Source organism: Macrobrachium nipponense, chromosome 6 (assembly GCF_015104395.2).
Source record: "Macrobrachium nipponense isolate FS-2020 chromosome 6, ASM1510439v2, whole genome shotgun sequence".
Lineage (NCBI taxonomy): Eukaryota > Metazoa > Arthropoda > Malacostraca > Decapoda > Palaemonidae > Macrobrachium > Macrobrachium nipponense.
This window is the reverse complement of record NC_061108.1, coordinates 52,850,929-52,865,729: the sequence shown is the minus strand read 5'-3', so window position 1 is coordinate 52,865,729 and position 14,801 is coordinate 52,850,929.

The window sequence follows — 14,801 nt, the reverse complement described above, 5'->3', positions numbered from 1 at the left end:
CTAAATTACTTCCCCATTCCTCCTTCAAGGTCCTAAATCTTAATTCTAGATCTTCTCATTTTAAAATCCATCATCACCAACCTATGATGTTTAACACATACTCCTCCCAAGATCACTTTGCAGTTTGTCACAGTGCTTTTGTTGGCTTCTCTCACCAGTATGTCATGTATTTGGCTTTGCACTCCTCTACTTTCATAATTTATCAAGTACTTATCTAATTTTTGAAACCATGTGTTCATACAGGCCAATTCAAAACTCTGAGCCATCTCCAATAAACAATCCCCATCATTTCTAATTCCAAACCCATGGCCTCCATGAGTACCTCCTCATAGCCATCTCTTTTCTTTCCCACCTTGCCATTCTTATCAGATCCTATTATTAGTTTCTCCTCCTCTTTTACTGTTCTAATTCCTGCCTCAAACTCTTATCTAAATAATTCTTTCTCTTGCTCTTGGCAACCCACCTGAGGAGCGTATGCTGATATTATATATAGTACCTTGTCCCCTATTATTATTATTGAAACCTTTAAAAGCATATCATTTACTCTCTTTACTTCTACCATGTCTTCATTCCAGTTCTTACACCCCTACCACAGGGCATTTCTTACACCCCTATACATAATGATACAACAGTACTTGGTACAATGAACGTTCACACAATACATTTTTTTTAACAAGTCTGTAAATTTTAATGTATGGTATTGAAAGCTGCAAACATAATAAAGAAAAATATTATTCATGGGAAATAAATCAAAACCCCATTTCATCCGTGATGACTGATTGATTGCTGCACCGATGTACTGTCTTAATCTGGCGTCACAACAACTCATGTCATTAGGCACGGAAAGAAAAACTTAGACAGAGTACAACTCTTAAAACATCACGAAACATTTATTTGGTTCAATAATGTTTTCTAAAAATCTTTCGTAAACTCCATTTATAAATACCTTTCATAAATTCCATGTATAAATTACCTTTAATAAAAACTCATGACAAAAATCCTTCTATCCAGCAATAAATAGTTAACTATGTAGATTTAGGGATCCATCTCATTTATTGATCCAGGCAAACATCCCATAAAACATACGTTCGCTTCGTGAAGAGAGGGGAGGGGTGGGAGAGACGGCCGCTCGCCTAATATTTACCTTGGCTGGGACCTCCCTACCAACTGCCCTGGGCGCTCAGTCTTGCTGTGTGGTCTTTTTAGAGCAATCAAAGTTGATGAGTTTGTGAGTGAGTCGGGGACATTACCGTCCACTTGTGTTTGCTTTGTGCATAATGCGTGTTTGCTTCTCTTGAGTGCAGGTGAAAATGAAAGGCTCTTCCGCCTTACCTCGTGTTTCTCTTTTTGCATTGTTGGCAACTGACTCTGCCATTCAGATCAGGACACATCGTATATTTAGACATCAATCAGGATTTATTAAACCTGCTTTACCATTATATATATGTAAACTGACAGAATATATTAAGCATGGTTTAACAAGTAATTTTCTCAATTTCCTTCCTTAATATTTTTTCTCTCCATATCTGGCCTTGATGAGGTTAATATATAGAAGTCTCTGCTCAAAGTAAAACGACACACTAACAGCTACAGGGACTAAGGTATATAGGCTCCCATAGTTGTCTGCATTACTCAAATGTTTGTTTAGTATTGACTTTATTCTCATAACAAGCCCTTGAAGGTTTAAGACTTATCGGGAAAGTGGGTTTTCATTCATCTCCTCTTCAAAGTTTAGGATTTTCTATGAAAAAAAAATGTATTCACATTAATAAAGAATGGAAACGAAGAGGTCCTTGGCCGCTAAATTACTCAGACGTGGTAAATGTACCATAGAATTCGAAAAAAAAAAATACGCCATAAACAACAAAAAGACACGTATGATGCTACTATGCTGAGGATAGGTTTATTTAGGTGCTAATAGTAAATGGATCTGAATTCTAAACACATGTGCAAGTGCGGTGTAACAAGTTTTCATCCTTCTCAGTAAGTAAAGCATGACTGATGTCATTCTCCTAAAGCACCACTGAGGTCTTGAATCTTAACTGACATCGAAAATCCTTTCGCAAATTTCCTCTTGTGGCTTTACGGCTTTCGGTGTCAAGTATATCCAAAGATACTGCAAAGTTGAAAAGTTACGAGTTTTTTATGATCATTGCAGTAATAAAACAAATAATATACATACATAAACACACACACACACAAACATTTATATATATATATATATATATATATATATATATATATATATATATATATATATATATATATATATATATATATATTAATTTTGCTGATTGGGGGGTAAATATGATTCTTCAGCCAGGATTAGTTATTTATCCTCTTTGCTCAAAAAACATTCTGCCAAGATTAACAAACTGTAACCCCGTCCTCCCTTTGTATAAATAAGCCTCTAAACCTGTTTTTGATTCAGTGTGAACATCAGAATGTTTTAACACTACGAAAGTACTTGTTCCAAGTCCCCTGTATCGCTCACCTTTCTACCGTGGATTTAAGGATATACTCAAGCACGTGTTCCTTAGTGCTACATTGACATATATAGGTATATATATATATATATATATATATATATATATATATATATATATACATATATATATATATATATATATTATATATATTATATATAATATAATATATATATGTATGTATATATATCACGTATATATGTATATATATTGATGCTCCTCTACTTACAAATGAGTTACATTCTAAACGGCTCTTCGTATGTTCAACTTCGTATATGCAAGTTGATACGTGCAGTACTGTATTTTATAGAGTATTTCATAAATACTATTTATGTTGTTTTCACACTAAACCCCTCAAGTCATTGAAAATGCTTAGAGGCTCCTTAGGTGGTCCATCAACAACCCCAAAGTTTTTCTATTTCTTATACCACCCTCCCACTTCTCTTTTTTATAATTGTTGACTACATTGGTGCATCACTTTTCACGTACTCCATAATCTTGTCTTTTGTCTCCAAAATTGAGCTGATAGTCAAGCAATTCATCTTATAATAGCATGATACGTCAACCATTTATTCACCACTTTCTACTTCTTTATTATAGCCACTCCAGTTTCCATTGAGGTAGCTTGCCACTTATAAACACTACCACTTTTATCAGTGGCCTTGCGCTTGCCATTAGACATGGTATATTAATGGATGCGGTAAATATTGTACAATAAAAACACAAACATGAAACTCTGCATGGGAGATGGAACCTTATTACTAGCATAAGTACAAAGACACTGGGATAAGTAGTGGTTCCAGCTATAGTGCTGTCCAGTCTGCATAACAGCAGAAATTGTAACAAAATCAAGGCATGCCCCCAAAAAATTTGTTCTTGTGGGTTGCTCTAAACATAAAACAAAAAAACACAAAACAAAAAAAAACTGAATTTACGAGCATGTATTTTTGAAAGTTCATAAGTAGAGGAATGTAAATATATATATATATATATATATATATATATATATATATATATATATATATATATATATATATACATGTACGTATGTGTGTGTGTCATATACACTTTATCATGCATTGATTGGGCACAAAAGGGGTTGTGGGGAGGGTGCTGGAAAAGGGTGAAAAGTAAAAATAATTGAAAACGACAGATTTTAGTATCTAATCCATAATTTTTGAGGTTGCTGAGATGAATAGGGACACTCCTGATGCCCTTCAAGTCCATGTTGAGCCCCTTTAATGACAGATTAGCTTCTAATCCATAGTTTTCGAGGTCACTGAGATGAATAGTGTCATTCCTGATGACCATTTAGTCCAAGTTCAGCCCCGATAGGCATGTGCATGAAAAAGGGTGGCATGTAAAAATAACCAAAGACAACAGATGTTAGTGTCTAATTCATAGTTTTGAGGCCACTCAGATGATAATGAAGCTCCTGATGCCCTTTAATTCCTTGTTCAGCCCAGACAGAAGGGTTGGGTGGGAAGGGGGTGGCATGCAAAAAAACAAAAAATATCAAATGTTAGTGTCAACATCATAGTTTTTGAGGTCACTGAGATGAATAGTGATACTTCCGAAGACCTTTAAGTCCAATCTTAGCCCCCATAGGAAGGGGGTGAGAATGGGGTAACATGTAAATAAATAACCAATAATGGTAAATTTTGGTGTCTAACTCATAATATTTGAGGTGGCTGAGATGAATAGTGACACTCCCAATAGCCTTCAAGTCCAGGTTCAGCCATGATAGGGAGGGGGAGTTGTGAGAAGGGATGGGAAGGGGATGACATGTAAAAATAGCCGAAAACAACAGGCATTAGTTGCTTATTTACAGTATTCATGGTCGCTGAGATGAATAGTGACATTCCTGATGTCCTTAAGTCTTAAGTTAAGCTCAAATAGGGAGAGGGGGTGGGAAGGTTATAACATCTAATAAAAAAATCAGATATTAGTATCTAATCCATAGCCTCTGAAGTTGCTGGGATGAACAGAGACTCTTCCAATGTCCTTTGAGTCTTGAGTTCAGCCACAATATGAATGGGGATGAGAAGTGGTGAAATATCATAGAGGGTCTATATCTGGAGTTGCAATCTTTATACCAGTACTTCATAGTTCAGAAGTCTTTCACCAGGGTGGTGCTGTAAAACCTTGTGGCCATCTTTAAAGGTCTGGTGACCTACAAATTGAAAAGGGGAATAGTGCGATTGTGAATCTTCTTTATCATTAATGTTTAATGAGTAAGAGTTTAGTGACTGTTTCGGGTCTAGTGAGTAAGGGTTTGGTAAATGTTTATGAGTAATGTTTATTGAATGTTTAGTTTAAGGTTTAGTGAATTGTGGAAGTATTCAGTGAATGTTTAGCAAATCTTTAGGGGTTTTAGCAAATGTTTTACGGATACTAGTTAATGCTTTGTGAATGTTTAGTGTGTACTTATTCAGTGAATACTTAATGAGTGCTTTGGTTTAGTGAATGCTTAGTGCGCAAGTGTTTAGTGAGTGTTTCAGGTTTAGTGAATGTTCAGTTTGCAAGTGTTTAGTGAGTGTTTCGGGTTTACTGAAGGTTTAGTGCAGGTGAGTGTTTAGTGAATGCTTAGTGTGTAAGTATTCAATAAATGTTTCGTGAGTGTTTAAGGCTAAGTGAATGTTTTGTAAATGTTAGTTTTTACCAAATGTTTAATATGTAAGCACTCAGTGAATGTTTAGTATGTGTTTAGGGTTTAGTGAATTTCTTATGTAAGTATTCATTGAATATTAACTGAGTGTTTAGGGTTTAGTGAATATTTAGTGTATAAGTATTCAGTGAGTGTATAGTGTGTAAGTATTCAGTGAATGCTTAGTGTGTGTTTAGGGTTAAGTAAAGTTTTAGTGCATTTTAGTGTTTAGTGAATGTTCGGTGAGTATTCAGTAAATGTTTGTGAGTGTTTAGTGAACGTCTTGTGAATGTTAGTGTTTAGTGAATGTTTAGTGTGTAAGTGTTTAGTGAGTGTTTAATGAGTGATGAGTGGATGCTCATTCACTGTTTAGTGTTTAATGAGTGTTTAGGGGTTTAATGAGCATTCTGGATTTAGTGAGCATTTAGTGCTCAATGAGTGTTTAGGGTTTAATGAGTATTTAGTGCATAGTGAGTGCTTAGTGACTGTTTAGCGAGTGCTTAGTGTGTAGTGAGTACTCAATAAATGTTTAGTGTATAGTAAATGCTTAATGATTTTTTAGTGTTTAATGAATGTTTAGGGTTTAGTGAATGTTTGTTGAGTGCTTAGGGTACAGTGAGTATTTTGTGAGTGTTTAGTGTTTTATGGGTATTCAGTGAGCATATAGTGTACAGTGAGTGCCTAGTGAGTGTTGGTATTCAATGAGTGTTTAGTGTTATTGAGTATAAGTGTAGTATGTTAATTGTGAGTGAATAGTGAGTGTGAGTGTATAGTTAGTGTGTGTTTAGCGAGTATGAGTGTGTAGTAAGTGTGAGCATTTAGTGATTGTACTAAGTGCGTTGTAAAATGGTAGTATTTAGTGATTGTACATTACTGTTTAGATAGTATTTAGTGACCATATGCAAACAAAGTCCCGTAATTTACAGGAACCATTTATGCTAGACACTGCTTAGATTCAGGAGCAAATGCTTAGTCCTTGACCACAATGGTTGAAGTGCTTAGGCCAACCTGTTTTTGCAAGGTGATTTTTCTCTGCGAAATTTGACCCAATATAAATAATAATAATAATAATAATAATAATAATAACCAGCAACAATAATAACAATAATAATAACATTAGTAAAATAATATTAATAGTAATAATAATAAGACAATAATAATACTAAAAAAGATAAAAATAATAAAAGTAATAAAGTATAGTATTATGAGCTAGACCGAGACCTTTCAATATAGCACACGCTTGGCAAGAGAGATCGCCACTCCAGTGATTGACGCTTGATGTGAAATATGAAATATAAAACATGCTAGGCAAAGTAACTGAAGCAACTTTCTTAACAGGAGAGAGAAAGAGAGAGAGAGAGAGAGAGAGAGAGAGAGAGAGTAGAGGGGGTATTGGGGGAGAGAGAGAGAGTTTATCGGTTATAATTCAGAGTTTTCCTGGGCAGCGCCGGGTTAGTGAGCTAGTATACATTTATATATATTATATGATGTTGCAGTCTATCGTAATTAGATTATGATTTCCACATAGTATGTTGATTAGCACTGCTACCCAGTAGGGTGGACAATGTCTCGAGTGACAATTTCAATTTTACAAACCAGGGCTCATTGCAATTGCTCAAGGCAATACCTTAGCCTGACTCTTGTGTCAGTTAAGATTAACTGATTGCAACGATCACTAGCATGCCTGCTATTTGACCAATATACTCCAGGACAAAACAAACTTATGAACTTTGATATGTTCACTTTCTCAGTAAAACTGTGAACACTAAACTTTTGATTCTTTCAGACTTTGGATTACTTTAACTTTCAGATCTTTGATAACAAATATTGAAAAAACAAGATATTCTTCAAGTCACTGTTTTCTTACTTTCAAGAATTAGAACTTCACAAGGACTACATCTTACTTCAAGGCTTTCTAAGCACTTTGAATAATTACACTTGATTTAACAAACTAAAACTTATTAACTGACAATGATGATTCATGATAAAAAATGTTACACGTGAAAAGCTCACAATTAATCACCATGACTCAAGAAATGGAATATCTTCACAAAAAAATAATAATAAATAAATAAAAAATTAAGTCAGTCACAGATGGAAAGAATGGAACTACTTAACTTCGACTACCAAAGAATAATTAAACTTGAATTATTACAGTCTCTTGTAAGAGTTGAGTTTCCATACATATGTTCCTGACAACAGGGTTTTCTTATGACTAACGAGTCTATTTCACCTTCCGAAAAGGATAAAACAAAAATTCTTCTGAACTTAAACTCAATCTTTACATCTGCCCACAGCTCTGATAATCTTATGTTAACTTCAAAATGCAAAATCTTACATCTAAGACTCTACTGGCAAGAGGAGTAACTGTAACATGAAAGAACTTTATATTATTTTTTCAAAATAAAAAAAATTCTTCATAGTAGTCTTACGTCAATTTAAAGTCTGCTTTGACTCAGCATCATTCACTTATCAATTAATTAGAACAATTATCTTTGGTCTTTATTCATACATGTCCAGAGATGAAGTTAGTATAAGCAAGCAACCATTCGCTTCATACACAGCCCTTAATCTAATCCGTACATTAAAATATATCACTTATTACGCTTCTCAGAAATAAACCTAATTTTAATACCTCAGCACCTTACAATGGGGCACTGTAACTCAAGGCTTTCATAAGGAGTTAATATTACCTCTCACAACAATTCTTCACAATGGGAAATTATGCCTTCAAGGCAAACATTTCGATAAGGATTCCAAGAATGAAAGAGTTACATTAGCATGCATCAATACACAAACATGTTTTCCCCTAATGTATGGTACACTAATACTAAAGAATACTCTAAGGATTATTACGGCCACAATAAGTTCAATAATTTGAAACAGATAATATGTGCGATGCTGTTAATACAAACCCCAATTTTTCTGTCTTTTGTAATACTCAGAGATACAACACTTCTGACATTTAACTGATAGAAAGACTTCTTCTGCATGTGCCCGACAAGACTAATATTTTTTTTAATGCTAAAACAGCGATGGCCGTTGTAACATCGATTATGACAAACTTGAACTCAATTTATTAAGAACACCTTTAAAAAAAAGTGGACGATTTTGACTCTGATAGGAATTCTGATAATGTTTCCTCAGAATGGAATTGACTTCTTTTATGTACGTAAAATTTTTCTTAGCGCTTGCTGATCCAATAACACTTGCTCTAATCCCCACTCAGTCGCCTTGCTCATAACTATGACAGTTTTTACTTGACTCTGATTCTCATGCTCGTCGGCATACTTTTTTACTCAGAGATGAAGTAAAGGCTTATCAGCAATAGGCGACTGCACGGGATCAGTCCAGTTTGGTGGAAGGAGAGTGGCTGGTGGGTCACATGTTCTTGAAGATGTGTAAGGTCTGCGCGCCCTGCATACTGTGTTCCCCGATGTTGTCTTTCAGGTGTTTTTGACCTGGTCATCTGGAAAGAACTCCACTGAGCGCGTAACAATTTGTGTATAACTAATTCTCCAAAATAATAGTCGCCAGAACCGAGACAATAATTTTGAAAGACAATTATACGATTACAGCGACAACGTGACTCGTTTCGAAAAAAAAAGAAGAAAAAGATAAAAAAAAATCCTTTCACAGCCATAAACTGGAAGTCTCCAGCATCATCTCCGCTCGTAGCACAGTAGCAATAAAGATTTTCTGTACCAGCAGTCAAGAACGACCAGGGACTAGACGACCAAACTCAAAGGATCCCAACTACCTTTAACAAGCAATAATTTAGCAAAATAATGGCATAACAAGGACTCGTCTATCAAGGCGTCTCATCTGCCACGTATCAGAAACATAAAAGAATTATATAAATGGGATTGCCCTGGACTTCATTTCACAAGAGACTCATCACATTGTCGGAAACAGACGAACAGAGACTAATCTTGAATATCTTTCCCCTATAGTGCACCTTCATATCAAAAACGAAAAAAATAGAAATTGATGTAAACAAAGAAAACAAAAAAAATTACCTTGGTTTTAGGTTAAGATTAATCCCTAAACCGGAATTTTTATTGTTCCCACTTTTTCCTTTTGATTTATTTTCGTATAAATATAATTGCAAGTTGCTCTTCGAGTCAAAGCCAGTGCTCGTAGAAGGCTAAAAGTAAAATAAAAATGTTACCACTTCTGGTAATACAGCTATTGCCTTGAAACACCTAGAGCAATGAACAAATAAAAAATACCTTTAAATGCATCCAGGTTTGCTTTCCTACTGGTTAAATATATATATATATATATATATATATATATATATATATATATATATATATATATATATATATATATATATGTATATATATATATATATTATATATATATATATATATATATATATATATATATATATATATATATATATATATATATCACTTACCATTTGTACTTGTTACAGCAAGAGACGCTTAATCTTGGATCAAGGACACCATTTATACTTGTTGCACATTTTGGTCATATACCTGGTTAATAATTGCCTCACGACAGCCAGACACCTGGGACGTCATCACAAATACCAAACGACTGAATACTCTAAAGGTAACAGAGATCCCTTATAGACCTTATTAATCACTTAGGAATTCAGCCTAAGTTCATTAAAACTGGTGTGAGGTAATCTTGATTAAAGGATATCACTCCTTCACCAATATTAAATCTAAGCATTTCCCTGGTTCTAATTCTATATTTCCTCCTAAAGAAAAATAAAGCAATAATTAAATTTGAAATGCAATCTAATTAAATGCAAATTAATTCACAAGTATTAGATTAAAATAATTATACAATAAATAAATTATTCAAACTAATTAAATAAAATGAAAAGAATGTATAAACACAATAATAAGGAAAGCAATAAAATCATTAACAGTACAAACATTAAGCATATAAAATGGAGATGTCAAAAGAACAAAACCAAAGAAAAATGCATAAAAAATAATAATTTTATCCAAACACTGTAAAATAAAACCTCGAAGTGCACTTCAAAATATTTTAAATTAAAATACCTTCAAACCAGTTGCAACTTCTCACTCAAAAAGAAAGGCCTGTTACAATCTTCAACACTTTTGTGGGTGCCTCACAAAAATAATAATAACACTATGCCCATATTCCACAAATAATTAATATGTTATTAAGAAATTACACAGAGCTAGCAATGCCGAGTGACCAATTTATATAAAAACGTGAGTTACATTACGGTAATTGAAACAAAACTCGTGCGCTAGTGAGAGAGAGAGAGAGAGCCACTGCACTCCCTAACACGCGAAGCTAAATCTCAAAGTGGAAAGAAAGTCTTCTCTATCTCCGTATGCGTATGGGCACATGGGTGCGGTTGAGCATAGAAGTTCAAGACGAAAACACATTACGTCATCTCAGTAACGTCATGGAATTTTCCAATAACCTGCCCAGAGGACAGGTTAGCATGTACTACTCTCCACACAAGGTTCACCTAAAACTAAGAAGATAAACCCTAAACCAGTTATAGTAATAGAAAACATAGTACACAGCAAATAAATAGCTCGAATAGAGCGGGCCCAAAACAACACACTAGCCTAAAGCTAAAGAGAGCTAGAAGGAAGTAACGAGTCCAATAAAAGGTAGAAGACCTTAAAATTACCTACCTAATTAACAAATCTAAATTTGCGAATGACCACAAATCAATTATACCAACAACATGGAATCTTAGTCAAACCATTAAAAACTATGACAATATATGAATATGAATATATATAGATCATATACGCTCGTGCTAAAACGTAACCAGTTTACTAATTCCTCTTGAGGATGAAGATAGGTGTCCATGGAGTCGCTGGAGACCACCAGTCTGCTATACACCGGGTGAGACCAATGAACACCAGATATCTCCAGAAGGAAAATGTAAAGGTCGACACCTTACCTGGTGTTAGCCTCCCTACTGGACTCCATCACGAGCCTCAACAGCCCACATGTGTGAAACAGCACCAAGACCCTAATACGCCAGGGCACGGCAGAAGTCTCTCCTACAGAGCTGGGGTCCAGCGCCAGCCCTGTCTACCCGTGGACTCCTCCGATGGGGTAAAAAGGCAAGGTGGGGCAGGTCGCAAGTGACACAAGTCCCTGCGAGGCTATGAGACGAAAGCTGTGATCAGTAAGTATGCTAGAGATGGCTCTTCATATACCGGTGAGTCAAAACTTTCCAAGGAAATATCAAGAAGAAAATCTCCAAAAACAACGCAGCGTTGTCTAAAATAAAATATTCCGTGGTAGCTGCTGCACTTAGTCCTTCAGGGATGACGATACAGCCCGAACTGCCATGGGAAGGAGACACACTTTTCCAGTGCAACACTCACACCATCACTCACACTCAGATGAAAGTAAACAATTACAAAAATCGTTAAAAGGTTGTTCGATAATTAGCTACTAGAGGAGGAAGCAACAACACTTTCAAAATAATAATAAAAAGGAAAAAAAATATTAAACTCGACCAAGGCTGATTTGAAAGTACAGACAAAATTACTTACACTTACGTGACAGAAGCGAAAGCATGTGTCAAACAAGAGATCACACCAATGAGGCAGGAATATATTTAAAGGGAATTCATGACATGGGAATGGTGGGAATTTAGAATGTCACAGCAAAAGCAGGAGTGCAAGACAAAGGAGGGTGAAAGGCTGGCAACCAACTGTGGTTTTCTTACCTTATCTCGTTGGCATGACTGTCATGGAGACTTAAGGGCCTGAGGGATGTCAGTTAACTGTGGTGCTTCAATGTAGGGCATGGACGAAATGGATTTCCATACCTCAAACTTGAGGCAGCAAGTAGGAAGAACTTGGGAGAAGTTCAAATCACGATGGCAGATGGTTCGTTGTGGCTAGCCAAATGGTACGAAAGGAGAGTGTTGCAAGGCTCCTGTCACATCCAGAGACAGAGTGGACTTCTCAATGGCGTGGCTAGGGCAGATAGGGTCCTCAGCCTAGCAAGTGGGGAGGTCAGGGAGTGGCACTGTGGAAATGAGGATTTCTTCATAGAAGATAGGACTGTAGGCAGAGGGTGACATGAGCGATGGTCATGTCCTGAACTCAAGCAGTGTGGTTACATGCCTAAGTCTGTATGGATTGGAAGTAGGATTTAGACGCCAATGGTTATTAGACTTGAACCATAGTCACCTGCGCTATAAAGGTATGGATTTCACAGGGCATACTTATGCCTACAAGGGGGTGTTTTGGAGTTTGGGGTTATGACCCCCGAACTCGACGTTTGCGGGGATGGTGATGATTTTGCCAGTGGCTTCACGCTGTGATTCTGATTTCCCTTGTGATCCTGAAAATGACAATTGGTGCCAGTATAAAGTTGGGAACAAAAGAACATGTGTGTGAGGACAGCAAGTAGCAAATGTCCGTCATGACGGGACCGTGCCTTAGGGCTTGCTAATAGGCCAAGGGTCAATTGAGGAACTGACCTTGGGGTGGAGCCGGAACATTAAGCTGGTTCAGGGAAGGTGTGAATTCTTATGTGCCAATAGCTACTGCCGGACAGACATTGTAAATCCTTGAAGAGGTCAGGGGGCATGACTGAAAGCAATTTGCAGGTGTGGATCGTGCCTTGTACTGAAGGGGTTAGATCCTTTGGAGAGGGGGTTGACAGGTCCTTATAATCTACGATTTAAGTAGGGGCTCTTCCCGATTTTATTTTAATGGCTCAAAAGTAAAAATACTCCCAAGGGAAACTAACGTGATACATCTCTATGAAGGACTCACACAGATAGGAAATACTTCTGAGGATTAACTACTTCTGGAAATCATTATAAAGCTCATCCTTATGCTGAACATGGGAACTGAACTTCAACTTTCTCATTTGTGAACATAGTTTGTAATTAATATGATAGAGACCGAATACATGCCCCTTTCAACCAATTATACTCGGGAGAATATATATATATATATATATATATATATATATATATATATATATATATATATATATATATATATATATATATAGTATATATATATATATATATATATATATATATATATATATATATATATATATATATACATATATGTATATATATATATATATATATATATATATATAATATATATATATTATATATATATATATATATATATATATATATATATATATATATATATATATATATATATATATATATATATATAATATAGTGTGTGTGTATGTAAAGGTAACGATAGTGAAGGAGAGAAAGAGCGAGCAAAATCCTTAGTATCTAAATGTTATTCTTGTCGTAGTGCTGTTGAGGGGTATTTTTGTGCGGGAGATTTTTCTTTGTCGTTAAGGTATCTGTGACGAGGAACTGATTGAGGGCAGGTGCGTTCGTTTCAACAAAAATGTTTACAGGGAGAAGAGAGAGGACTTGTTCATTTCGACATCAACTGCCAACCCAGCCTTGATACTTCTCTCATTTTTAATGGAAGGCGAAACTCTTGTTACTTTTTCTCATTTTTTTTTACCTTTCGGATAGTTATTTGATGATGATGGCAGGTTCTTCGTGTAGCAGAGGTTGAAATCTCTCTCTCTCTCTCAAACCTCTCGTCTCTCTCTCTCTCTCTCTCTCTCTTTTCTCCTTCACACTGTGTACATATGAAAAAACTAGAATGCTAAGCTCCTTGCTGAGAAAAACATATACCCACCGGAATATATTATATATATTTATTTGTATATAATATATATATATATATATATATATATTATATATATATATATATATCTCGAGCTACAAATGTCCTTTAATATCCAATTCGTTCTACCTTGGAATTAATATACTTTCATACATGTTAACCAAAAGGGAATTTTTTTTAGTTGATAATACTTTCGTCCTCTCGTAGGTTCTAGCCAGCGCCCAACGGACAGAGGAGAAATCAGGACTTCAGTGACGCTGTTAGCCCAGTCGATAACATCACTTAAGTTCGGATTTCTCCTCTGTCTGCTGGGTGCTGGTTCGAACCCATGAGAGGACGAAATTATTATCAACCAATAAAAATTTCCTTTTGTTTAACATATATGAAAAGATATATATTTCGAGTTAGTGCGAATTGGATATTAACGACATTCCTAGCTCAATGTATGTATATGAATCTCGGTGATGTGATAAAAATATATATATATATATATATATATATATATATATTATATATATATATATATATATATATATATATATATATATTATTGCTAAGTATTTCTCAACTAGTGGGAGTTGAACTGCTGCCTGGTTAAGAAATAACAGACACTTTTGTCCACTAAGCCATCAAGAGAGTTAGTCCCGAGGCATATTGCTGAATAATAACTTTGGCTAATACAATCAACTACCACCCATCAGTCCACCAAAATAGGAAATTCAACCAGTATCTCAGGAGGTCAACAAAATAGGGATGAGGCTAGCATTTGCAACATACATACACGAGATGTATGTTTCAGACCTCAGTTTTAAGATATTTTAAAACCTATTTCACTGCCATCAAAGAAAGTTAGGGACCGTCCCAGTCTCCGCACAAAAGCCACGTATACCGCTCCCTTAGTCATTAAAAATTAGTCACGGCAACTTCGGCCAGCTGACTCGTCCCCAAAAAACTACACCTCCATCCTACAGCTTAGCCACCTCTCTCTTT